Raw genomic sequence first — 24,182 nt, 5'->3', positions numbered from 1 at the left:
TCACAAAGAGGGGAAACGCTGTGCCCACAAACTTGTCTCTTCCCTTCACGTTTGTGAAGCCAACAGCCCCCTACTTCAGAAATATTTTGTAACTTGTGAAATAAATTAGCGCTAGGTGCAAGTTCAGAGTGTGTGTGTGTGTGTTGTGTATAGTTCCCCCTCGGTGTGCGGTACTGATTTACAGAGAATGCCGTTTTTTTAATTTTCCTTGCGGTGTTGTGAAGAAGGAACTGTGGAAATGGCAACCAGTTCAGTTTAATGCACTACTTATGTAGTGTTCTTCCATTAAAGAAATGTTGTCTTAAAGATTAATGAGCTAATTTTTCCACTACTCATTTTTTATTTTAAGTTTTGAGATTGTGGCATACCTGATTCATGTGATCAAAAACACATACTTTGTGGTATTCAGGTTGAGTGGGAGAAGGTTGTGCTAGGTAGGTGTTTGTGACATTTGTTGGAACTGCTTATCACCGGAACCACCAAAATTTACATGTGTTTGTTATTTCCCTTTGAAAGCAATTTTTTTATTTCCCATAAAAAGATGGGTTTTTGTAAAGGCTTTGTAGGAAAGAATTTATGTCTTTCTTGTGCCTCACACCAGTTTTTGTGGGTGTGTAACTCCACTGACTTGGATGAGGTTACTCCCAGCTTGCATTGCTGTAGGCTCCTGGATGATGAGTTCCCTCTACATCTGGCAATTATAGTGGAAACAGTTTTACAGGTAAACATGTTTTGTCCTCTGCCTGTGTCCCCGTGTGAAATGTCTGTTTGCAGAAGGTGAGGAGACTCACCTTGCTTGTGGTGGTGGGACTTTTATTGGGGAGCAATTCATGCTGACACTGATTCTGTGGCCCCATGTCTGCATCCCCTCTCCACACAAAGGCGAGCCCTGTGTTTTGCCCAGACTGAGACCAGCAGGTTTGGGCCCAATTTTTAGAACCCATACTTGATGTGAAAAAGGGGATGGGCAGCTCTGACCCCATTGAAATCTCTGAGTAGTCCAGTCACAAGTCTGAGACCGGAGCAACTTACTCCTCATAATGCTGCCATTGTGCTCATCCGATCTGATCAGTTCTGGAAATGTTTTAGTAAGTCTATCTTACAACACTATAAGAAGATAATCAGCTGCCTTAGAAGGTCCCCATCTGGAGTATAGAGTTCTTTTACTGAAAGATGTTTTGCCTTTCCGAGATAGCTCTCGCATTTCATCATCTGTTGTGCAGAGATGAAGTGCATATGAAAAGTCAGTGACTCTGAATCCATCTGTTGTTATTATTTTCCACTGATAATTGGCTTGAACAATGAAATGTCTGTGTCTGTAGCCTTTGAAACTGTACACCCTGTTTATTTTCTGGAGGTCTTGCTCCACTCTCCCCCTCTGCTTTTTTTTTTTTTTGTTTGTTTTATTTTGGGTTTTTTTTTTTTTTTTCATTTTTCTCTCAAGCTCATAACTAGTGGAGCTTGTACAAAGATGACATCTTTGACTCTGTGCATCAGTATGTGTCACTCAGCATCTAAAGCTTGCCTGCCAATTTTTGTCAGGGTCCTGTGTCTGTGCTGTGTGAGTGTAGAGCAAGCTTACAGCAGGAAGACCGGCAGATCCAGAGTTCATAGATATCTTACCTGAAATGTGGAATTTATATCACTTTCTCTATTGAAATATTAATTTAGAGACCAGTATCTAATACCTATGGAATTAGATACTACCTGTAATTGTGTAATATATTCAGTTGCATCCAGTTTTGCACGATGCAGGGTATTAATATTGGATTCCACTAACAGCAGTTCCATTAGCTTGCTCAACCAGTATGAGATATATATGAGCAGGGAGGCATAACTACCAGCCAGAACTGCCAAAACAGTCATTAGAAGCTCCATTGGGATGGACAAAGGCTTTTACACCGTGATATACTGATTAAATTTTGTTCTATGGTTTATTTGCATCAAGGTTAGATCGGTATCATCTATGTGAATGGTATTATCTGACGCCTTATTTGGAAGGTCATTTCAATGCAAAAATGGTGAACGACACAGGGGCTCTAAAATTTCTCACAAAATTCTTTCTTGGAGGATTTTTATCCCTTTAGGCTTGACTAGCTCACGTTATCAATATTTTGTGCTTTAACCTGGTGAGTTTATCCAAGGAGGTGTAAAAACTCCTTCCATACCATACGAGTGCTCAGTGGAACTGAACACTCTCGATGCCCATTAAAACTGTGAGTTATGTCCAGTATCCTTTGAAATAATCTGTGACACATGCTTGAGAATCCAGTAAATGTGCGTTGCATCTTGAGAAAGGCTGAATTTTCCTGTGCCTGCCTGTGTGTAAGTGCTCTTTCAGAATGAAATTTCGGGGCCGGCCGCAGTCGTGTCGTCCATGTTACGCTGTAGTCTGGAGCACCAGAGAGTAAGGCAGAGGAGTATAATCTTATTTGTGTTTCAATGGCAATCATTTAATACTGCAAGTTATTAAAAAATAATTAAATTACCAAAACCAACATGTAGCTAGGACTTACAATAAAAGGTCAATGTGATTTGACTCCTTAAGTTAGGAAGGGACACTGGTGAATTCCAATTGCTTTAAAATCGTGCTGCTTCGTTCTATTTCTGGACTGGAAGGATAAACGAGGCTGAAAAATAAATTATTTTTCTAGAAGGAAGAGTAAATCACAGTATATAATTATGTATATTCAATTATAATAATAAATGTTTAGATGTGTTTGGTGGTTATCACAGTCTCTAATTTAGTTGTTTTTTGAAGTAAATATAGTTTGGAGGGGTCGTTTCATGAGAGCAGTATTTTGAAAATAATGTTTTTAAGGAACACTTCAGAAATTTCTTCCTTTTCCCCAAATAAACTAGTAAATAGGTGTGCATTATGTGGTGATTCATAACAGCTAAAATAGGTCTGTGTCTGGAATGTCTTTTATATAGTAAACAAAACAGGGACAGTAAAAGCAAATTTAATCTGTCAACTCAACCAAAAGTCTCTGTAATAATTTTAAATCCTTTTTCAGAAAAGGCTGGGCCAGCAATGTACTGGATTTCAGCACAGTTAATGAAAATTAATTTTACAGGTGGTGTTTGGTTGTGTTTCTTCTGCTGTGGTGAGATGGGTGGCTGAGCCAAAGTGGGCACAGCACACGATTCAGCTCTGTGCCAGAGCAATGCTTAGATTAGAAATGAGCGTTTGGCGTGGAGTTGTTGGTGCTGTTGTTATTTACTATCACTATCAGAGGAGCAGAGCGTTTAGTGCTATGATTTGATTTGATTTTGCAGCTCCTATCCCCTTAAACAAGCTGTGTAGCTTGTCAGAGATCAGGACAGGTAGAATGCACAGCAGGCGTCTGATTTGAGCCAGTTACTCATTTGCTGAGTGTTTGTGTTTATGCAAAGGGGCCTCTTCCTGCATATTTAATCTAGAGTAAGGCAGTGGCTTTTGTTGTGTTTAGACCACATACCTTCAGTCCTTCCTTACACTGCAGCCAGTGTTGAAGCACAGAAAGGCTTGATAGTCAAAAGTGCTTTAGTGTTTTCAAACTCTCAACTTTCTGCAGTTGGTTGGGAATTACTCTACAGCTCTAAGCCTTTTTCTTCCTCATTAATGGGTAAGTTTGCACTCGGTAGAATACAATATTTTTGTTTCTGTTCCATTTTATAAATGCACTAAATATTTGTTTGTTTGTAGTTGTCCGAACCTCCTTGAGCAAAACTGGTCCGCTGAGGGAGTTGGTTGCAGGGAATTAGATCAAGAATACAGGTGTTTCTGGAATATACTTCTGAATCAAGTATTAAATGCCATATTGCAATAGGCAGGTATTTGCGGGGCGGGGAAGTGGCGGGGGTGGGGGGGATGAGTTCGGTGTTATTATTCTTTGTACTAACAAATCCTGTTTTGTAACTGTCCTGAAGATAATGCTTCCATTGTTAGCTAAAAGCTTTCAAACAGTGAGCAACGCAGAACTGCAAAAGAAGCAGAAAAAAAAAAAAAAAAAAAAAAAAAAAAAAAAAAAAAAAAAAAAAAGGAGGAGGAGGGGGGAAGGAAAAAAAAAATCAGCCCTCTGGTCTTTATTGTTTCCTTTGCAAGGGTCCTCACTCGAATGTCTGCGCTGTAATAGGGAGGTTTTTCTTATGTGGAAATTGAATCGTCTCTTCATTGATATTAATAGCACACTAGAGATGTTAGCCATGATGCAGAGTACCAGAGCTGTGGAGTAGGAAACCTGATATTGCAGGGGGAAAAAAATGACAGTGCTATTGCTCCTCAGTGTGGGAGACATCCCTCCCCGAGAGCGGAGTTTGCATAATGGCATCCTGCCTCAACTATTTACTTATAGGTATTTTAATCTCGGGCTCTTTCTTTTAGTACAGGCGTAATTACTGCCGCTCGCTCCTGCACTTATTAACTGCGCAGCTCGGTTTCTGATTCCGTCTGGACAAATTAGTTTTAAAAATGACTTTGGAGAGAATCCGTGCGGTGTGCCTGCACAATGTACACAGTGTATACGTAATGTGTGCTGGCTTGGGAGAGCGTCGGGGTCCGACGGGAGGGAATTGGCATCAAAAATTAAAGGAAAGACGACAAAGGGCACGTCTTGGAGGCTGAGGGTTGAAGCACAGACAGCGCTTGGAGAAATGTGGAAAATGTGCGGCGAGGCCAGAAGTAGTAGTTTTGGTTCCCAATTAACTATTTCCTTCGTTTGAGTAACTCCTCTCAAACAGAAGAGTGTGCTGTTCCACCACATGTTGGAAAGTGTGAGAATCTGAATAAAATTTCATCAACCTTATTAAAATATGTAGGGACTTTGGTCTTCTTGGGTACGAATCAGCCTACAGACTCAGAGGCATTTATTAACAATAAGACTGCTGAGGTTTTTTAATAACAAAATTACAAATACCGTGTCTAATTGTAAGTGTATTACTTTTATGCACCAGTTAAAAAAAAAAAAAAACTTTTTATGAGGAAAAGTACCTCAGTCAAAGCACCTCGTGTGATTAGTGCTATTGTATTCTTAAATTTTGATTGATAGAGATAATAGTTTTCACTTAAAAATACAGACAGGTACTTTAACTTTCCATGACAATAGCTATTTGCATTTCTTTTATCTTTTTGTTTAACATTTGTGGGGGTTGGGACGGATTTGATTATTAACTCTTATTGCACACCGAGGTAAATGCTAAAACAAAGCTTTTGTTAAAGCTTCAAAAGGTAAAACAGCAAATATTGTTTTTAGGCTTCAATATTTAAAGGCTGTTAAAGGATACCTCGAAAATATTTTCACATGACCACAACCAGGAGTGTCACTCGCCTGCCAGGTAAGGGACGGGACGGGGGTGGCGGAGGGGGGGGAGTGTCCCCGAGCAGCGCCGGGGTCAGGGCACAGCGGGGCCGATCCGTCCCCGTCTGTGCGTGTGTGTGAGATGGGAAAGTGCCGTGGGGGCCGCTCCAGCCTTGCCCGAGCCCCCGCGGTGGGTCCCGGCCGGGCGAGCGGCGCTGCCGGACCGGCCCCGGGCATTCCGCTGGGCTCGGGCATCCTCCGCCCGTCAGCACCCGGAGAGGTCGAGTTTCATTAGGAGAGTTGTAGAACAGGCATAAAAATGGTTAAGGCTGGCACTGAGGCACGGGGAGTTATTTTAAGAAACGGGGAAGATGTGGCGATACGAGGCAGGCGGCGGCGTTTGATGGCTGGCTCTGGCTCCCGGAGATGGTGGCCCGTGGCTCGGGGAGCTGCGATCTGTCCCCGGGAGATTGCTCTGGCTCGGGGATGGCCTCTCCTCACCTGGCAGGCTGGGTGGCTCCCGGCAGCGCCTTCCCTTCACCTGGGATGGACTCGGTGTCACACGGGAGAGGCACACAGCCCGTCCGTCAGTCAGAGCCGCAGGACTGAGCGGCCGCGGTGCAGATCCCGTGTTGGAAGCGAGCTGTTCCCAACTTGCCTGCGAGCTGCACCCGCGTGTTCCCTGTAAGAGCTGTTAAAAAGCGGGGGAGGAACGGATCGTGATCAGTTTTGTAGATTTGGCTTACGCCGAGTTATTCTTTTCCAAGGTTACGGTGGACTTGAAAGGTAATATTATTTTGAAAGAGCGAATGTGCCGTGCGTAGCTTTGTCCTCGTGCTGCTATTTATTTTTATTTTATTTTATTTCTGTTTGGAATAAATAAGCACCAGCCAGAGATTCTGAACGGCCTGCTAATGACTGAAAAAGAAAATACAGTATGATTTGCTCCCTCCTTCCACTGAGAAACAGCAAGGTAGTGAGCATTGATATCCCTGTGTTTTGGCCTGTACCAAATCCACTTCCTCCTCTTCAAAGAGAGGTGGAAGAAGTGCACTTAGTCTCTCACAGTTTCGCTGTTCACCTGCATTTGACTTTCTGAGGAGGTGGTAATGACTCCTCGTATAGAAAATCTCCTGTGCTGTGCCTCTTGAGATTTAATATTCGCTACACAATAAAAAGTGGCCACCTTGATAGTGATCAGAAAAAATATTTCTCAGATTATTTGAACTATTTAGTTTAATATCTATTTTTTCAGGGTGCTAGATAGCTCTTTAAAAATAAAATAGTTACAGCAAAACTGAAGAGACAACTACTGACCATCCTCAAAACAGGTCTACACATGATTTGTGTTAATGCAAGTAACCCAGCTGAGTGTGCTGGGTGAGAAAAGTAACCTGAGTGCAGGACTGGCCCACGACTCTGCTTGGTATCAGATGTTTCCTCCCCAGTCAGTGTATGTCCTGTATTTTCAGAACCAGCAAAATACCAAATAAAAAATATTTTTGTTTTTCTCTTACATATATGCAGTTGATAAAATCACAGGCTGCATCTTTCCCTGCATAGGACAACAAAATAATGATTATGAGAATAGTAGGACATATTTCATACTTCAGCCTGTGTGCAGTTGAATGTGACTCGGGGAGTTTTGAGGGGAAAGAACAGCTGTATGAGATGGTTACAGTTCACATTATTTAGAAGAAATTACTGCACAGAAGTGCTTATTTTGGTGATCAGGTTTTGGTATTTTAAAACTTCCAGGAAGCTTTTTAGTAAATATTTTAATCAGACACATTAAATACATTTCAGCTGGTCTTATATAAGAAAAATAAATCAAAATCTAATTTCAAAGCCGTTTTTTTTTTCATGTGCTATCAGGTGCATGTATCTGTTTTATCTTTTTTTATTTTTTACTTTTTTAAATTGTGCTTTCTAGGTAGTGGAGATTCCTTTGCTGCTTTAGTTTTCCTATAACAAATTGTAGCCTTCTGAGGGCTGGGACACTGACAAAAAATGTACATGCGTAATTCTGAGCAGAGGAGCAGCTCAACTGGTGTTCTACTTTCCTGTGTAAAATTACTCAGAGCCAGTTTGTGTGGGATCAAGGTCCTTGTTAATCTATTTTTGGCTATACCCAAGGCTGTTCTCATTTAGATATTAGTAAAAATGTTAAGGTTTTAAGTAGACTTTCATTCTGCAGTAGTCTCTGTTTCTGAGTATTCTCTGTATTAGTGGTTAAATTTGGCTTTGCAGTGATCCCTTGGAGTTGGGGCTCCATCCTGCAGCCTCCCTGGGATGACCTCGCTGCCCTGGAGGAGCAGATCACTAAATCAAATAAATGTTGTGGGATCAGAAGAGTTTACAAGGTCCAGCCCAGCAGCAGGTGTAGTGACAAAGCTGCTGATCTTTGTCTGGTCCCTTGGAACAGGATAATAAGTAGGACCTGATCCAGGACAAGAGTGGGGCTTTCTGTGGGAGGAGGTTATGGCACTGGTTCAGGGCATGATCTTGTAAAGATTATTGTTGTCTTTCCAAAATCCTGCCCCAAACACTCTTTAAAAAGTATCTTTATGTCCTAGGTTTTCAAACTCTGTTACAATTACCTATCTCACTGTTTGGTAAACTGAGGCTCGTGGTGAACAAAGCTGACATATTCAGGAATATCTGGTAAAATCTGTTCAGGGCACAGAATTTTGTGTGATCTCTTTCTCTTGTATGGAATCAGTTGAGCCTTGGAGGTGGCATTGAGGGTGCTTTGAGACCTTCCCTCTGCTCATCAGGCAGCAGGACCACTGCTGCTTGCTTACAAAGTAGATTTTTGTTTGTGGTTTGCTTTTCTATTTTAATCATCTTGGAGGGAAAATATGAGTGTAGCAAAATGTCTTGCTTGGGTAGGATGGGATTTTTTCTTTGTTTGCTCCACACACACACACACAGTGTTGATGGTACTTTGTATTTATCTTGAAGACAGCATGATGGAAGGAATGTGTGTTGCCTACATCAATTTGCTCACCCGTATAAACAGTTTCAGGAGGAAAGTCTGTATTTGTGTTTTTACATTTTGAGATACTCAACTTTTAGACTATTAATGAGAAATTTTCACAGGTGGGAACAGCTGTTTCTGCTGCTCATTTTAACTTTAATGGTACATTATCCATATTTTTGAAAGCCAGGTAACATATAGCAGGAGTTTGATAACCAGAAATTAAAGCAGTCTGGATTTCAATCAGGGAGTAATTTGTGAGGAGAGCTGAGTCCTCCTCAGCCTCATGTAGACCCTGTTGGTCTCCCACCAGCTGATTATTGGCCAGATTTCCTTGGAGTGTGTTTGGTCCATGCAAGACAAATGTGTTTAGAAAATGATACCTGCCTTTTTCAGCACTGCCCAAAGAGATACTGAATGCACATTTTATGCAAACATGTAATTTTCATCAGCTTCCTTTAAAAGTACATTTTAAGATGGTTCATTTGCTATCGTGAAGACTCAGGGTAAAAATGAAGCCTGCTTGCCAAAATACTGCCAAAATAAGGATCTGACTGCCAAATACCCAGAAAATTTATAAAACAGATAAATATGAAAAGAGGTTTAAAGTGTCAAACCCAAGATAACCCCTGCAGCAAAGCAGGATAAAAGCCTCTATTGTTGCTAATCTAAGAGCACATCACATGTCGGAGGTCATGTATTTTACATAAAAGATGTATTGTTTTACATACTCTCAGGAAGGTGAGCCCTGACCTATTATGATGGAGTAGTGTTGTGTCCTTTTCAGTGCAGAATTAGGAATGTCTTATATGGCACACAGGGCTTCCTATACAGCAAACATGTACAAATTTTGGGCCCTGATGTTCTGGTACTGCATTACAAGAACTGTAAAGAGCTTCTCACTCAAAGCATAAAAAAAATAAAAATGAAACAAAGTGCCACTGAGCAACAGATAAGACTAATATTCATTTCATATCAAGGTAACCTTTTTTCTCCCTGCTAAAAATAATCAGGTTTTAATGGTCAAGAAGTGATGCTTCATTCTCATTGTGAAAACATTTTTCCTTCCAAAATAAATGGTGAATGATTTCAAATTCTTTTGAAAGAACTTAGTGAAGATTCTGATTTTTTTCCCAGAGGTTAGTATTTTACTGCTTCAGTAGAAAGCTTCACCTAGTGATGTAAATAGCACAACTCACCATTTGGTGAGTTTCACAAACACCCCCAAAACTCCACATCACTGTGTGAATTTTGTGAAATGGAGTTTCACGTAGCTCTGTCTTACACATCCACATGTCACTGACTTTCCGTTTCATATGAAGTCATCTGTGTCACCAAATTATCACATTTCTTTCTGTCTATATTGCATATTACTCTGTACCCCTGCAGCAGAAGATCAACATTTCAGTGAAATTATGTTATAATTTTACTCTGTTAAGGTATTTGGTGAATTGATGTGGAATTAATTCTAAATGCTGTTAGTGGTTTGAGTTAGTAACTTGATCTAAATTAATAAACAAATGTTTTTCTTTTCTCTTGTACCATATGTTGATCCCAATTACATGAACAGAAAGTGGCAGATTGTCATGTTTCTTAAAAGATTACATACTCTTTTGCATAAGAGAGAGTACACAAGATGCAGTAATATACAGGGTAAAAAAAACTGACACGTGCTGTTTTCTCCCTCCTACTTTTTATAAAGATACACTTTAATTATTCCTCCTTTTAATACCCACTGCTCTCACCACCTTGGCGTACTTGGCGTGCTCTTGGTAATGCTTAATGAGAAGATATCCCAAGACAGTAAACAACTTTCTGAATTAGGAAGATGCAGCTAGTTCTAAAATCTCATCTAGGACTGTGTCTCTATGGAAAAGGATGAGAAAAAAGAAAGGATCCAGAAGATAAAATAGCAGCGGTTACAAATGGTCTTAAAATGCTTTAAGTAAGGAGAACCCATGCAGACAATAGTCAGATTTCTGAAACAAAGAACTGAACTCATTTATTATTCAAGCTGAAAATAGATTGATAGACATCAAGATTAAGAAAGTTTATGTTAGAGAACAAAGATGTCTCATCTCCATGGGGTTTTTTGCTTCTCTTTTTCTCCTCCCAAAGACCAAGTTGTTTGTGCTGAACTGAAGAACCTCACACTAGCTGGTACTGATAAGCAGCAGTCCTGTGACTTGATTGTTTTTATTAACTCTCTCTGAAAGTCATTCACCATCAAACACGATTAGATTCATGTGTTGCTTTATTTATGTTTGTACTTGCAAATGTGGTGCCAATGAAAATGCTTTGGGTGTTGCTGCTGACACTGACCCAGAGTCACGTGTGTTACCTCCTTTCTCTGCAGGGTAAGAAGAGTGACCTTTTTGGGTGGCTGTTACTGAAGATTGCTTTACAGGAGCAACTGAAGAAGGTAAATACAAATACATTGTTTTTCACAAGATTTTTGAAGTGTGTCTGAACAAAGGATCTGATCCTGCAAACCCCAGGATTGTACCTTATTAGCACAAGTAAAAGATTTTCTGGCAGCATGGATGAAGTTTGCAGCATTGGGCTTCAAGCTTTTGGAGTAAATATTGTGCCTTAAAACCCCATCTTTTGCCTAGGAAGCCACTGGTTTTAGGTCTACAGTTGCATTTGAGGAGCAAGGCCAAAAAGATGCACTTTTTGTCTTTCAGCCATGTTCTGATAAGGCTGTTTGGTAACTGGGCAGAGCCTGGGTGGGAATGGGAAGACCCTGCTCTGGCTGGTCTTTGTGACAGCTCCATGGTCCATGGGTGCTGGGCTGGGAGATGCAGCAGCACAGCCCATGGCAAGGTCCCCTAACTGAGGCAAATCCCTGGGGAGTGGTCAAGTCAGCTTTAGTGCTGCTTCATTCCAGGCTGAGACACTCCTGGATTTCCAGCAGCACGTCGAGCAGAGCAGGAGAGCAAAATTTAGCTGTTAATTTGACTGCTTATTATCACTGCAAAAGTTAAAACACATGCTTTCTAGTCTTTTGGAGCACAGCAAAAAGGAAAGAAATATCACTCTCTGCAAAATGATTTTTATTTAAAGCAGTGTGAAAGTCCTTTGCTTCTAAATTAACTCCTTGCCTCTCTTCTGGTCCAAAGTTTCAAGTTGGGAAGGAATATTAACATCACAAAAGTGGTGATTCACAAAATTAACTTGCAGAAGAGAAGAGTAACGCAGATCAGCGTTTGGTACTGAAGGGTGTCATCTGAATGAGGTTCATATGGCTGCTTTATAATCACCTTCTTTCAGAAATTAATAGTCGGTTAAGCACCATAGCAACAAGCAACACTGATGTAAGCGCTGAGCAGTGGCTGCTGTTCGCTGTGATGTCAGTGCTCGTTAGTGCTGTTCTCTTGACCTTGTTTGAATATAAAATGGTGATTTCATTTTAAACTTAGAATTTTACAGAATGACTAAATGCATTGGAGTGAATTAGAGCTATTTTTATTTTTAATTTTATTAAAATGTACTTGAAAGGGGAAAAAATGTCCCTGTTCTCTTCTGTTTTAAATTAAAATAGATCTGAGGACGATCTGGGAATTTTTTAATTTTTTTTTTTTTTTTTTCAGTTCTTTGTTGCCAAAAATATCTATTTGGTTAGGATGAAATTCATGAAGTTCAAGTGCATATTGCAATCTTTGGCCAGGCCAGTGGTGTATGTCAGCTATATGATATATCTCTCTCCTCAAGATTCAAATCTTACTGGTTTGTTTTTTTATGGTGGAGCCCATGAAGTATTGGGTCTATTTCAGCTACTGGAGAAGAAGCAGATCCTGCAGTTTAAGGAGATAGTGTTTCCTTGTTCTGCAGTGTTGCTCCTTCTTTGAGTTTTTGTGAAGAAGGGAAGAATTTGAAGTCCCAGGTGCGTCAGAGGGCCTTGTAATTAATGGGTCTCTTGTTCCTGGTTCATGTCTATGTGACACAGGAAAATTTGGAATTTTGGTGGTGTTAAATGCAGGACACTACCTTTAGACTCCCTGAAGCTTGTAGGCTGTGTCTCCAAAAGCAGATCTATTTTGTACTACCACCATCAGTGCACCACTCAGACACACATCCCCTCTGTCACTCATCCTTCAGCAGGAAGCAGTTTGGGTGATTCACTGGAAAAGACCATTAGATTTTTCAGTCTGAGCTCCTGTGTATTGTAGGTTATTGATTCTCACCCCTGAGCAGAGCTGGTGAGCAGAGTTCAGCCAAAGTCTGTTTCCTAGAAGCTGATCCAAGCTCAGGGGGAAGAGAGTGAGGTCTGGAGAAGCATGGGGCAGCTGTTATGTGTGTGCCACAGGTGATTTTGTGTTCAAGGATATGTTATCAAACTACTCAACAAAATTTAAAACTTAATGAAAAACAAGCTGTTCAACGTTTCCTTTAATGTCAGGATTGTTTCTCAAAGAAGGTTTAGCTCTGTCCTGCTTCTACTGCAGTGAGAGGTGCAGTTTTCAACAAAAACCTATTTATTGCAGGATCGGTCTGTAGTCGTGCAACATATTTCATAAAATAAAGCCATAATGAATGATATGTGGTCCAAGAAACTGGATGTCAAATTTAAACTGGGCGAGAATTGAAACCGCTGAGATAATAAACCATGAGAATAGGAGATAGTAATGGAAATAGTGATAGAGTCCTAATTAGAGCAGTGCCACTGAAACAGGGAAGGTTAAGGGTTTGGTTGATTGAGTTTGAGCTCAATTGCTTGATAGCTTAATTTCAGGTGAAATCCCATCTCCTGAGTTAGCAGCTAAGCCGCTCAGAGCAGCGGCAGAGCAGGACTCGACTCCTTGAGGAGCAGCCGCGTGTTCCCGGGAGCCCCAGCCCTGCCGAGCCTGCCCCGGGCAGATCAGGGCTGGCAAAATAGATTTTTATTCTGTGTGTTTGTTTGCTTGCTTTTTTTTCTGCTTTTTTTTGCCTTTTTTTTTTTTTTTTTTTGAGCTCCAAGGAGCTCTGAAGAGAAGCACAAATAAGAGAAGAGATACAGCAACGGGCTTTGATGGTTAAACCTTCAGAATTAAGATGTTTATGTTCTCCTTTATTTAGCACTGTTAAGCATAATGCCTAATTATATGCCAGTTTTTCTTCAAAGTAAGAATTCAAAATGTTTGATTTGGGGAGCAGGGAGGGAAAACGTATTTTTACAGAACTATGGACAATAGTGTTAGTTTTCCAAAAGCAGTCATTTGTTTATATGTATTAAAAGCATTTCCAATAATCAAACAGCATTCAGTGAGCATAGTAAATGAGGGCTAGCTTGCATGCTGAAAATTTGAAAAGTACAAAACATGCGACTAAAATTGTACATTGTTGATAACAAAAGGCATGTGTCGACTTCTAAGATAGCAAAGATAGAATCCTTTAGAAAACCTTTAACAGCAAAAAAAAAAAAAAAATCAACACAAAGGATTTAGCAAAGTCGCACTTAGTTTAAAATTTCAAATCTTAATGCTTGTCAGAGTTAAATGCTGATTAAATATTGATAATAAACCAGAAGCTACCTGCTGAAACTCAGAGCTGAATGAGATGATCAACAGATAAATCTGTGGGTTTGAGCTTTAACTTTGTTATATACGTATGTTTTCTTCTCCCTCTTCTTCAAGCCAGGAGAAAGTCAGAAGGACTTTTTCTCCTAAGCTCAATACAAAAAATGGATTGCGTAGTTGGTCTATGTGGGGAAAAAAAAAAAAGGTAGACAAAAAAATTACTTTTTTCCAACTTTGTTTCATTGGAAAGAGAAATGGTTCTCAAACCAGGTTGTCAAGTCATTGTGCCATGTCTTTGCTGGCCATTGCAGCAAAGTCAAACCTCTGAAACAAACTCTTTCAGACACATTTCTGCTTATGAAAGGCTCAGCAGCGTGTGCAGTTTCTTCCCAGCTCTCTTCCTTGCTGGTGGCTTTCAGAAGATGTGCTGGTGATGTCCTCAGTCCTTTTTTTTTTGTACTGGATTGGGTGGCAGGAATGTTTGCACATCAGGCAATGTAGATGTTGGTAGGATGACGTGAATTTGGCACCTTGACTCTTCCTGTTCTTGACCTAAAGGTCTTAAAGCATTTTAAGGAGCAGAAACAGCTCCTGTTCCTAGAACATGTGGTGTGTGGCTACTCCTGAGTATGGACTGAGGTGCAGTCACAAGGAAGGCTATAACAGAGCAGACAACCTGACTCTTGGACATTTTCTCCAGTGTTTTCTCTTCAGTGGGCCCAAATGACACAGAGATGTACTGGAAGAAGTTTGCATGAGCACTTGTGTCACCCTCAGCAGGAAACAGGGACTGGGGAGACTGAACCCACTGGTCCCTGCTGCTCCCTTGCTGCTGGGGTGGGAGCCCTGTAGCTGGAGGGATCAGTGTCTGTCAGGCCTCATCTAAGACTGGATTTACTTTTGGGTTGTTGGGAGAAGTTGTAATATCTTAATTGTTAAGAACTTTGTGTTACTGGAAGGTCCTAGGGTCACAGCTTCTCCTAAGGTTCAAAGGAACAGTGTGGTGCAAAGTGTTTCCGTATTCATTAGTGACAGAAATTACATTACTTGTGTGTTTTGGGGTAAACCCTAAAAAGTCTGTGTGTGGGTCATTGGAAACACAAAATTTGTTTGAAGGCTTTACCTATTTAAATGAAAAGTTCAGTCCAGACATGTGTGAAGCTGTGACTTTTCTGAAGCAATTGGGTCAAGAAGATGCAGAAAATAGATTAAGACATTTTGGGATAATTTAAGAAGTATCTGAGCAAATCTCATTAACATGGCCCACTAGCTTGCTGTATTGAAGACTTCAAAGACCTGTCAGAGGAGTTCTCTCTGTGCTATTGTCTGCCAGCATTAGCAATCTCCAGAGAACATGTTTCTTTTGTTTTCTTTTGGCCCATTTAGCTTTTCTTCTTTTGCTTCTTCTTAATATTCCTAAATATCTTATAAATCTTCAAGTGGGTTGATAGAAAAATATGTTTCTCTACTTTAAGATAGTCAGTAGCCGGTTTTGATCCTCTTATCTGATGCTTTTGGACCAAATCTTTCTGGTCTTCATGAAGACAGCTAAAGTGAGCAAGATTTGTCCAGTATTTTGCATAATTCCAGTGTTTCTCCTGTTAGTACCATCACCCATTCTGAATCCCTGAAGAACAGGGAGCACAAGGCTTAGAGGTTCAGATTAGCCTCATCTGCATCCACAGTTGTAAAACCTAGAGATGTGAGAAAATGACTCCAGAAATAGATTCTTATTGCATATTTTATTTGGTCATCTGTAAGGTCACTGCCTGTTGCCTGCTCCCACAACAGAAGTATATCTTCCATGATATTTAAGTTATTGTTGTGCAGTGATGGCAGCTGTGTTTTACAAGTGTTAAAAGACCAGTGATGTCAGTGGGCATTATGGGAGGCCACCCTTTTTAATCTGGTAGCTCATCCCAGAGACAGGGCATAAAAGAAAAAGTTATTTTTTGGTCCTGATTACCTGCCTGTATTTCTCATTGCAAGATATGAAAGCATTTTTCACTCACTCAGATAATGGCAGGAACTTCAGACACCACCTCTGAGATGTTCAATTGTTCAGTGTTTCTCCCAGTGAGATCTGTGAATTTTAATTTTTGGCTCTCCCACCTCTGCTAGCCCTATACTTTTTAATGTGCTTCAAGTAGTATTGCTTAATTGCTCAAATGGGTCATTTCTGACTCTGAGCTCACTGTTTATTTTTTTAGTAGGGTAGCACAAACATTTGGACATTTGTAACTAAGACTCTGACGTCATTTCCATTGCGAACCATTAATATCCAAGTTTATAATATGGCTTTTCAAAATACATTTTTGTTGAAATATGATGATCTGTTGTTTTTTTTTTAAGGGTAAAATTGTTATCCCTTCCTTTAAAAAAAGAAAAGGATAAATTTGCATCTTTTAAATAATAGGTCTACTTCCTTCTCCCATCATGCCTTTTTTTTTAGTTTTGATAGCCCCTGTATTTATCCTTATTAGTTGTAATACAAGTGTTTTATCTAATCCTCTGACTTATTAAGGGTTAGTAGATCCCAGCATTGGAAGGAAATGTCTGTGGAAGGGCACAGCATTTCCTGCTCCTGGGGCACTTCCACCAATGGAGCGGGGCCACAGAGTTGTGACATTAGTAATTGTCTGTAAAGATCTTAGAAATAGAAAGTGCTGCATTTCAAAGCCAACTAGAGCATAAATCAGAAATATGGGCAATGAGAGCATTTCCTTTTTGGGGGGTTGGGGGACTTTTTAACCCCTTTTTTGTGGTTTGTGTTTGTTTTATTGCTGTCACTCTTCTCCATTTAAATTTTATTCCAGTAATTGGAAAAGGGAATTTTATTCGGAAATTTTTTCTTCTAAAGATTTAGTGAATGCAAATTGAACATTATTAAAAATGTTGTTATTGAAAAGGAACAGAAACATTAGCTCTGAAAAAGTGCAAATTCATTTGCATTTTTGTTCCTCTTTAAGATCCAATATCCAGGAAGAAAAATGTGGTTTTATTGTTTGTTTCCTTTTTTTTTTTTTTTTAAGGAGGGAAAGATGATTGCTTTTGGTGCTACTTGCTTAGAGAGTCCAAAGCTTTGAGCTCAGTTTTGGAGAACATTAAAATAAGCCCACAGGAGGTCTTGTAAAAGTTGTAAGAAATTGTAAGCATGTCTGCTGAGTCAATTATATGAGACAAATTGCCAGGGTAAGGCTGCAAGGTTCCAAACTTGCTATTTACTCTCAGCTATCTTTAAACCAATTCATTTCTGCCTTTGATTTCACAGCAGATAAATACATGTTGGGGGGGGGGGGGGAGGGTACTAATTAAACAAAATATTAGTTAAAATTGAAAGAATTACTTGGAATTTTATTTATGTCATTAAAAGGAGAGTGGCCTGTTCTTGTTTGGAATGGTGAATATCTGAGAGAATATAGTTTAAAAATGCAGACTGGCTTGTTCAAGTTCCTCCTCAATGATCCTTAAGTCCACAAGGTAGTTTTTTTAAAAGACAATTTGAATTTTACTAATAAAGTTACTAGATTTTTTTTTTTTTAATTACACACCTTGAATCTCCAAGACCATTCATGATTCTTTCCAGTTTCTTAACCCCTGATAAGTTTCACAAAGTTGTGAGAAGAAAAGTGCAAATCCAACATGTGCATAGTGTAAATTCCATGTGTAAAGTGTGTGCATGCTAAGTCTCCCCAAAATTTGTGTCCTGTGCTCATGGTCTGCTGGAGCAGTGCTGCTGCATGAGCTGCCATGGGTAACTCACCTTGAAATAGATCCAGATCAGCCACTGGGTTTTCTAGATACTTGATAAAGTGAAGAAGTCCAGTAAAGTCTTGTTCCTCTTTTCCCAGCACAGTTAGGGTGGAAAGCTCAAAGAGGAGCTGGGTAAATAGTTTTTGGTTTATTATTTGGTTGTGTTTGAAGCTGATGCTGAAGTCCTGCAGTGATTCCCAGGTGGGCAGGGCTGTCCTGTGGTGCTCTGCTACATCCTCTGCATCCCAGTGTCACTTGTACTTGAGGAATCTGTCTTTGAAATTGCCAGAAGCTGCCAGCTGCTCTCTTAGCAAGAGAGGAGGGCTGTGTGATGACGTGCCAGGTACCTGCAGAGGGTGGGTCCTGAAGGGTCTCCAGGTGGGCTGGGGCTGTAGCTGTCCCAAGTCTCCTGTTCCCCAGCTCCTGCATGCCTGGGGCAGTACATGGCTGCCCAGGTGTGAAATCCCCCAAGAACAGGTGCCCACCTGCAGAGGGGACTGGTCCCCAAAAGGAGCTTGGAGTTAGGGGTGTTCAGTGTGAAGCACAGCAGTGAGTGGGTGCTGGTGCTGTGGGAGAAGGTTGTGTGGGAGCAGTAAGTTCTTCACCCAGGAGCAGGGAAGGGAAAAGGTCCCAACAAACTTGGTGGACATTTGAAGAGATCACTTTAAAAACAGCTGTAAAGAGACTTGTCCTCTGACATTGACATCCTGTCTGGTCACTGCCCATGAAGAGTGATCTGTGGCATCATCTGGGCAAGACCTTGGAGTATCTCTGCAGGAGAACTAGAGTTTATCATAGTTTTATATTGGGTTTCCCTCAGCGTGTAACTGGATGCATTAACAGTGACATGATCCCGGTGTGACCTGGACTTTAATGGGTTTGAACTTGGAACTGTTCAAACATTAAGAAAAAGCCCTTGCTCCCTGCATGTATTCAGCAGCTGCTTTTTATATGCAGAACCCAGAGCTGCAAAGGTTCACCGGTGGTGCATTTTCAACTCACAGATGAAAAGGACTAAATAACTGCCAAAAAAACTGGGCTATTTCTCTCCTGATGCAGATGTGTGACTGCCAGGACATGCATACATCAAAAGGACAGCGTGCCTCTGAGCAGTTAAAAACCTACTGCTTTGTTTTGTTTTGCTTGGGGCAAACAAAATGTCAAGCCCCTCAGTCTTGGGAGAGGGTTTTTGCTGTTAATGTGTCCCTTGCACAGAGCTTGAGCCCACAAGACAGGATTTGGGGTTCGTTTCCTACCCCTGCAGCTGACTCACTCCATGGCATGGGGACTGTTTGTTCTGGACAAAGCATTCTTGGGATTTTTTTTTTCTGACTTTGCACGCTGCCAGCTGTGCGTGAGGTACCATCCAGAATATGTTCTTTATCCTATGTCAGACCTTAACTGTGGCAACAAGGTAGTGATTTGATTTTCCTGTCTGCAACGAGAGCCAGATTTGCCCCTTGCCCTCCAGAGGGACATTGCAGGTTAGGTTATCTGGCTGCTGTGTGCTCAGGCAGCTCAGAAAGGTACAAATTGTTCCTTTTTAAAAGAAAACAACAAACCCAAAGCAGAAAACTCCCTGAAACCCCAACAACAAACCAAACAAACCCTGCAAGGCTTTATTTTTTGCAGTTTTGGAAAGGTGTCCCATTCCTCTCCTGCTCAGCCCCACACCTAAAGCGGTTTCTTTACCAAGTTTCCGCTTGAAAGGAATTCCATTTACAAAGTTATCAGCTACCTGCAAACAGATGGGCATAAGGGAAGGCCTCATCCCAGCTTGGGCTCGTGTTTCACATGGAGCTCTGCAGTAATGATGGAGAAGTTAGTCACCTGCCAGCAGAGTCATTCCCATGGAATGATGATAGAGTGACCCGGAGTAAAGATGTCTCTTTGGAGAGCTGTTGACAGATTTACTGACCACCAGGTCAGACTACATTGCCCTTTCTTTTTGGTGTTATGAATTACTATGCATCGAGTTTACTTATTAAATTGTTAACAAGTTGTGTTGTACCGTGTCCCTGTGGTGTCACCAAAGTCACCCTGCCTCACCCTTCTCCCTCCTCCCCAGCTCTGTTCCAGGAAATCCATCTCCTGCTCTTCCACAGGCACAACAACATTGTGTTTCCTACATAATACTTCTCTTTAACTAGGGATGTAAATCCTTGGTTCAGTTTTTTCCTTAAAACATTAATGAGCTTTTTAGGTTTTTTGGGGGAAAAAAAATTGCCATTGATGATGACATGGTATAAAAATGTAGCAGCTAAAGCATATGTTCTGTTGGTTTGCCTTGTCTTACAGGAACATCATTTTTGCACATCACTATTAACAATGCAAACACCCTGAAATGCTAATAGCACTAGTAAGCTTTTAATTCCATGGAATTTATTGCTTGCTGTATTTCCATGAATTTATAACGCTTTGATTCTTAAGAGCCCCATTTAATCAGTTTTGCCTGGCACAGAACATAATAAACAACTTGCTGGTGCTAAAGTGCCACATGGGGGAGGCTGCTAACAAGAAAGTTAAATGCTTCTGCCACTAGCAGTTTCTTCGCTGTATTTTTCATGAGCTGTTACTACCAGTAATGTACTTTGCTGGCTTTAGAGCAGTGGTTAAACACAGTGACAAACCAAACAGTGCTCCAGTGCTGTAAACACCCAAAGCAATGCCATTTTTGTGCAGAGCTACAGTTTAAACCAGACTCGAGACTCAGTGGCATTTTATGGTGATCAGGGAATTTTTTTTTTTTTTTTCTCCAAAGGTCTCGATTTTCTTGGGCTTTTAGGAATAACTAGTGAGTAGTATTGATCAAGAAAAACAATGTGGGGAGAGAGGGAGAGAAAAAAGAATTGAAATACCTTAAAAACAATTCTTATTTGTTTATGGTGTTTTGACCATCGAAGTGCAAAAATACTGTCTAACTAGAAAAATGCCACATTATCAAGTGCTTTAAAGCAGAAAATGTCATTTGAGTCTCAAAACTGCACCAACTTTGTATAATTACCCTTTTAATTATCCCCAGTGGCCCATGAAATTTGTAAAATAGAGCATTGAGAGTTTGATTTACTTACATGTTGCACTTTAGTGTTATGCTCTTAATGAATATTGTTTAGTACTAATGTCAAGCAGAGATTGCGAGTGCTATAGAGAGGTGCATGCTGCAGAGCTGGGCATTCAGCAGGGATTTGTGGAAACTACACCTTAAATGAAAAGTATCTATGTATCTAAAGCAATATGCTGTAATTTTTATTGCCTGAATGGAAACTATATTGATTTTATCCTCTGCATGCAAAGTAGTTTACTATATTTTCTTTATTTAACCGTGCCAGAGAAGGAATCATTTTTAGGGCCATTATTTGCTTTTGTGTCAGCATCTTCCTTGTTATGGAGAATAGTTACATCCTTCCTCTAAAGGACCAGAACTTGGAAGCAAGCTCTTTAATTTGCCCTTAGGACCTAACTGGTTTAGCCTCTGGTAATGGAAATAACAGTAATCAATATTTGATGTGGGGTTTCTGTGGGGTATCCAAATATCATTTATTGCCAAGAAATTGCTGGAATAAGCTTGTGGGAAATGTAATCCACAATGTGGTCTGAAAACTCAGCTAAATTAAACAGGCATCTTCAAAGGTGAATGGAAAAATCAGTGAACAGTAAGAGTAAAAAGAAAGAAAGCAGAGTCTGAAGGGTTAGATAATAAGATGTAATAGCTGTCGACCTCTAAATTATTGGTACAAATCTTAGTGAGGTGGAGACTCAGTGGAAAGTATTTGCATTTGAAAATGGTCATAAAATGCTTTGAAGTGATGGTCTGATCCTCAGGATCTGTCTGCTGACAAGTTGGGGCGATTGGACACTGGGTGAGAGGCTCTTGGAAGGATGGGCTGCCTTCCTCTTGCCTCACTTTCTTCTTCCCCCTCTGGAATCTAGCAAGTTTTAAGAGCACTGTCAAGTGCTGCTATGGGAGACTGGACCATTGTATCTCTAAGAAAATACATGACCAGATACCTCCAGAGAAAGTGGAAAGTCTGAGGTTTTACTTTTCCTTCACACGTATTTTTTTTTTTGTGTGTGTTTTGTTGCATTTACATCTGTGACAGTGTTGGTACTCATCTATCCCTGAGCTGGTTTCATTATTCTGCTGAACTCACAAGATTGCAGCATGGCTTCACATTTCACAGATCAGTTTTTACTGAGTAAAAACTCAGCTCTTATTTTTTTTCCAATTTTTGAATATTCCTCTACATTTGTCGTTTATGTTGTTGATACATAAATACTGTAGTTTGAGGAGAGAAACAACAGAAAACCAATCATTTTGCAACTTCCACATTGTTCAGAGAAAATTTGAGCTTAAATACAGCCTTAAACTGAATGACAAGTCTGTTTATATCCCAAGCATCAATATTTTAGAATATAGTTTTTTCTTAAAGTAAAAGAATTAAGTGTTTGATATATAGCTTAAATTTGGGAAGGCAAATTCATATTAATTATTTACAGATGCAAATTCCAGGGAACTGATTTCTGGAACTCTGAAATTTGAATTTATTTATATTTTAAAATATCTTGTTTAAAAGAAGCTGAAGGGAACAACCTATGAAGAGGCTAATTAAGCATTTCTGTACAGTGCTGAGCACAATGGGGCTCCTTTTTCGTTCTGAGGCCCCACAATGATAAACAAAATAACTGCTAATAATTGGGAGCCTTGCATTGAAGCTGTGCTGGCTGCAGGACACAGGCAGTGTCAGTTTTCAGTGAGTGCATCAAGGCTGACCTTGAACTCGTGTGTGCTGATAAGAGCAGTGCAATAACCCAGAGCTGGTGCTAGGCTCAGCACTGCTGGTTGGCTTTGGTGGTGGTTCTTTTTTCCTTGTCTTGTGCCCTTCTTTGGCCAAAGGTTGGATGCTGCAGGTTCTCCAGGTGCAGAGTCACCTCAGCACAGCAGTACCACAGATCACCTGGTGCTCCTTGTGCCAGGAAAGCCATGTCCAGTTTGGCAAGGGAGCATGAGAAGATAAATTTGTGTAACAGAAGTGGCTCTTTTGGCTCTGTTTGATTCCGTGTGTGACGTTTGCTGTCTCCTCCACCACTGTGCATGGGTGCATCACTCCCTTCTGCTCGCACAGCTTTTAAAATGTGTGTGGTATCACATCACATTCTGGCCTTAATATACTAGGGGATGGTAGAAGACAGTGTATTTGTCTGGTTTTTTGCTATTGAAGGGGTTGGAAGTTTGCCTGCAAGCCAAATTGCATGGCAGGAGATTACAAAACGTTTAGTTTCCAAATCTGATTTTCTCCCTTGTGAATTTTTCTTGCTTGCTCAAAGGCAAGATTCATCTTGACCAGCCCAGACTGAGGTGGAGCTCATAACCACGCTGGAAAGCATCCTGTGGCTTGGAAGAGTGGCTGTTGGAAGGAGAACAGTTTTTCAGGAGCACTCAGGGCGCTTTCAGTTCTCACCCCATCTCTCTTCATACTCACGAGCGTTGGTGGGATGTGGTGACAGCATGGACTTGTCACTGGCTGTTTAATGAAGGTAATAATTAGTCACGATGCTGCCCCACCACAACGGACGGTTGCAGGTTGCCCTTGCAAACTTTATATCCAAAAGATCACCTCTGCATTTCATTTTGTGTCTAGGCATCAAAATTCAGGCAAGAGCTTGAGACACTTTGGGAGCCACTGAGCTGCTCTTGTAACGGTTTTAAAAAACAAATTAAAAATCCAAGGAAAAGTAGAAGAAGGCTAAACCCCAGTATATTAATTCAGTGTTGTGCTTCTGCAATAGTCTGGCATCGCAGATATGGGCTGAAATGTAAACTCTCACCTTAGAAGTAATGAAGAATAAAGGAAATTTCTGAAAGGCCGTTTTTCTGCAGTCTAAACTTGGAAGCATGAAGTGGAAGGTTAAGAAGAATACAGCTCTCTGAACCTCATGGTTAGACTCACATTTGGCCACGCAGCTGAGGAGGGGCAAGGGAGCAAAGCCAAAACCATCACAGAGAGCCCAGATCTCTGTAGGCATTCTTGTTTTCGAAGTTGGTAGGAAATGGTTTTCTTAGAAAAAAATGGAATTGGTGTTCTTTTTTTTCTTGCTTTAGGAGCCAGTTTTCTGATCTCCAGTTCATATTATGAACTTGTACTGGCCTCAAATTTTGGGTCTCCGTTTCACTATTTTTCATGAGCTGTAGCTTGTACATTTGTTGGCAAATCGTATGGTTTTGCAATCCTGCACACCTCTTGCTTTTAAGTAAAGAAGGGAATAAGGAATAAGACTGTGCTATGTTGAAACACTCTTTAGATCCTTTTGCATACGTTTTTGCATATTCTCGACCGATCTTCCTTTGTTTTAGGTGTTTGTAGCATTTTCTCACACTTTGTGCAATCATTAGCATTAACAGGGTAACAGGAGTGTAACAAGGAGAACATACTGCAGAGTATATCACCTAATTTCCCCTCTGAAGTGGAAGGAAGTTGTCCAATTGGCCATGTGCTGTGATTTGCCATTGTTTTGGGGTGGATTAATCTGTTCTGGGGAGCCTACGGTGAATCTCACTGGACTGTGCATGCCACAGATAGGTAGGGGCCACCTTTAAAAGTGCCAGTAAAATCCTGAGGCACCTTTTCCAGCCAAGAGCAAGAGGTGCACGAGATAAAAGAACCATTTGCCCCT

The 24,182-nt window shown here is 40.6% G+C and overlaps 1 protein-coding gene across 9 annotated transcripts in view; it reads left to right on the top strand.

Moving 5' to 3' along the window:
- The window catches only part of FOXP1 (forkhead box P1), a 377,034-nt gene that overhangs the window by 148,529 nt on the left and 204,323 nt on the right, over nucleotides 1–24,182 (top strand). For 7 of the 9 annotated variants that reach the window (XM_079316612.1, XM_079316617.1, XM_079316618.1 and 4 more), the window contains one exon: nucleotides 10,616–10,681. The gene's annotated coding sequence lies outside the window, so the exon portion shown is untranslated. Of the gene's footprint in view, nucleotides 1–3,588; nucleotides 3,609–5,647; nucleotides 6,066–10,615; nucleotides 10,682–24,182 lie in introns of those variants that run through there. The other 2 variants (XM_079316613.1, XM_079316606.1) reach the window with 2 other exon arrangements.

The sequence above is a fragment of the Erithacus rubecula genome (genome assembly GCF_903797595.1).
Source record: "Erithacus rubecula genome assembly, chromosome: 13".
NCBI classification, from domain to species: Eukaryota; Metazoa; Chordata; class Aves; order Passeriformes; family Muscicapidae; genus Erithacus; species Erithacus rubecula.
This window is presented reverse-complemented; position numbering and strand designations above follow the sequence as displayed.